This window comes from Salvelinus fontinalis, chromosome 39 (assembly GCF_029448725.1).
Source record: "Salvelinus fontinalis isolate EN_2023a chromosome 39, ASM2944872v1, whole genome shotgun sequence".
In the NCBI taxonomy this organism is placed as follows: Eukaryota; Metazoa; Chordata; class Actinopteri; order Salmoniformes; family Salmonidae; genus Salvelinus; species Salvelinus fontinalis.
In genome coordinates, this window is record NC_074703.1 from 1998587 (window position 1) to 2002627 (window position 4041).

The window sequence follows — 4041 nt, forward strand, 5'->3', positions numbered from 1 at the left end:
TAATGTTTTATATCTATGTGGTGCTAGTTGAAGACAGGATAAATAATGTTTTATATCTATGTGGTGCTAGTAGAAGACAGGATAAATAATGTTTTATATCTATGTGGTGCTAGTTGAAGACAGGATACATAATGTTTTATGTCTATATGTTGCTAGTTGAAGACAGGATAAATAATGTTTTATATCTATGTGGTGCTATTTGAAGACAGGATAAATAATGTTTTATATCTATGTGGTGCTAGTTGAAGACAGGATAAATAATGTTTTATATCTATGTGATGCTAGTGGAAGACAGGATAAATAATGTTTTATATCTATGTGTTGCTAGTTGAAGACAGGATAAATAATGTTTTATATCTATGTGGTGCTAGTTGAAGACAGGATAAATAATGTTTTATATCTATGTGGTGCTAGTTGAAGACAGGATAAATAATGTTTTATATCTATGTGGTGCTAGTTGAAGACAGGATAAATAATGTTTTATATTCACTTGGTGCTAGTTCAAGACAGGATAAATAATGTTTTATATCTATGTTGTGCTAGTTGAAGACAGGATGAATAATGTTTTATATCTATGTGTTGCTAGTTGAAGACAGGATAAATAATGTTTTATATCTATGTGGTGCTAGTTGAAGACAGGATAAATAATGTTTTATATCTATGTGGTGCTAGTTGAAGACAGGATAAATAATGTTTTATATCTATGTGTTGCTAGTTGAAGACAGGATAAATAATGTTTTATATCTATGTGGTGCTAGTGGAAGACAGGATAAATAATGTTTTATATCTATGTGGTGCTAGTTGAAGACAGGATAAATAATGTTTTATATCTATGTGGTGCTAGTTGAAGACAGGATAAATAATGTTTTATATTCACTTGGTGCTAGTTGAAGACAGGATAAATAATGTTTTATATCTATGTGGTGCTAGTTGAAGACAGGATAAATAATGTTTTATATCTATGTGTTGCTAGTTGAAGACAGGATAAATAATGTTTTATATCTATGTGTTGCTAGTTGAAGACAGGATAAATAATGTTTTATATATATGTGTTGCTAGTAGAAGACAGGATAAATAATGTTTTATATCTATGTGGTGCTAGTTGAAGACAGGATAAATAATGTTTTATATCTATGTGGTGCTAGTTGAAGACAGGATAAATAATGTTTTATATCTATGTGTTGCTAGTGGAAGACAGGATAAATAATGTTTTATATCTATGTGGTGCTAGTTGAAGACAGGATAAATAATGTTTTATATCTATGTTGTGCTAGTAGAACACAGGGTAAATAATGTTTTATATATATGTGGTGCTAGTTGAAGACAGGATAAATAATGTTTTATATCTATGTGTTGCTAGTAGAAGACAGGATAAATAATGTTTTATATCTATGTGGTGCTAGTTGAAGACAGGATAAATAATGTTTTATATCTATGTGGTGCTAGTTGAAGACAGGATAAATAATGTTTTATATCTATGTGGTGCTAGTTGAAGACAGGATAAATAATGTTTTATATCTATGTGGTGCTAGTTGAAGACAGGATAAATAATGTTTTATATCTATGTGGTGCTAGTTGAAGACAGGATAAATAATGTTTTATATCTATGTGTTGCTAGTTGAAGACAGGATAAATAATGTTTTATATCTATGTGGTGCTAGTTGAAGACAGGATAAATAATGTTTTATATCTATGTGGTGCTAGTTGAAGACAGGATAAATAATGTTTTATATCTATGTGGTGCTAGTTGAAGACAGGATAAATAATGTTTTATATCTATGTGGTGCTAGTTGAAGACAGGATGAATAATGTTTTATATTCACTTGGTGCTAGTTGAAGACAGGATAAATAATGTTTTATATCTATGTGGTGCTAGTTGAAGACAGGATAAATAATGTTTTATATTCACTTGGTGCTAGTTGAAGACAGGATAAATAATGTTTTATATCTATGTGGTGCTAGTTGAAGACAGGATAAATAATGTTTTATATCTATGTGGTGCTAGTTGAAGACAGGATAAATAATGTTTATATCTATGTGGTGCTAGTTGAAGACAGGATAAATAAATGTTTTATATTCACTTGGTGCTAGTTGAAGACAGGATAAATAATGTTTTATATCTATGTGGTGCTAGTTGAAGACGGGATAAATAATGTTTATATCTATGTGGTGCTAGTTGAAGACAGGATAAATAATGTTTATATCTATGTGGTGCTAGTTGAAGACAGGATAAATAATGTTTATATCTATGTGGTGCTAGTTGAAGACAGGATAAATAATGTTTTATATCTATGTGGTGCTAGTGGAAGACAGGATAAATAATGTTTTATATCTATGTGTTGCTAGTTGAAGACAGGATAAATAATGTTTTATATCTATGTGGTGCTAGTTGAAGACAGGATAAATAATGTTTTATATATTCTTATGTTGCTAGTTGAAGACAGGATAAATAATGTTTTATATCTATGTGGTGCTAGTTGAAGACAGGATAAATAATGTTTTATATCTATGTGGTGCTAGTTGATGACAGGATAAATAATGTTTTATATCTATGTGGTGCTAGTTGAAGACAGGATAAATAATGTTTTTATATCTATGTGGTGCTAGTTGAAGACAGGATAAATAATGTTTTATATCTATGTGGTGCTAGTTGAAGACAGAATAAATAATGTTTTATATCTATGTGGTGCTAGTTGAAGACAGGATAAATAATGTTTTTATATCTATGTGGTGCTAGTTGAAGACAGGATAAATAATGTTTATATCTATGTGGTGCTAGTTGAAGACAGGATAAATAATGTTTTATATCTATGTGGTGCTAGTTGAAGACAGGATAAATAATGTTTTATATCTATGTGGTGCTAGTTGAAGACAGGATAAATAATGTTTTATATCTATGTGGTGCTAGTTGAAGACAGGATAAATAATGTTTTATATTCACTTGGTGCTAGTTCAAGACAGGATAAATAATGTTTTATATCTATGTTGTGCTAGTTGAAGACAGGATAATAATGTTTTATATCTATGTGTGCTAGTTGAAGACAGGATAAATAATGTTTTATATCTATGTGGTGCTAGTTGAAGACAGGATAAATAATGTTTTATATCTATGTGGTGCTAGTTGAAGACAGGATAAATAATGTTTTATATCTATGTGTTGCTAGTTGAAGACAGGATAAATAATGTTTTATATCTATGTGGTGCTAGTTGGAAGACAGGATAAATAATGTTTTATATCTATGTGGTGCTAGTTGAAGACAGGATAAATAATGTTTTATATCTATGTGGTGCTATTGAAGACAGGATAAAATAATGTTTTATTTCACTTGGTGCTAGTTGAAGACAGGATAAATAATGTTTTATATCTATGTGGTGCTAGTTGAAGACAGGATAAAATAATGTTTTATATCTATGTGTTGCTAGTTGAAGACAGGATAAATAATGTTTTATATCTATGTGGTGCTAGTTGAAGACAGGATAAATAATGTTTTATATCTATGTGGTGCTAGTAGAAGACAGGATAAATAATGTTTTATATCTATGTGGTGCTAGTTGAAGACAGGATACATAATGTTTTATGTCTATATGTTGCTAGTGAAGACAGGATAAATAATGTTTTTATATCTATGTGGTGCTATTTGAAGACAGGATAAATAATGTTTTATATCTATGTGGTGCTAGTTGATGACAGGATAAATAATGTTTTATATCTATGTGGTGCTAGTGGAAGACAGGATAAATAATGTTTTATATCTATGTGTTGCTAGTTGAAGACAGGATAAATAATGTTTTATATCTATGTGGTGCTAGTTGAAGACAGGATAAATAATGTTTTATATATTCTTATGTTGCTAGTTGAAGACAGGATAAATAATGTTTTATATCTATGTGGTGCTAGTGGAAGACGGATAAATAATGTTTTATATCTATGTGGTGCTAGTTGATGACAGGATAAATAATGTTTTATATCTATGTGGTGCTAGTTGAAGACAGGATAAATAATGTTTTATATCTATGTGGTGCTAGTTGAAGACAGGATAA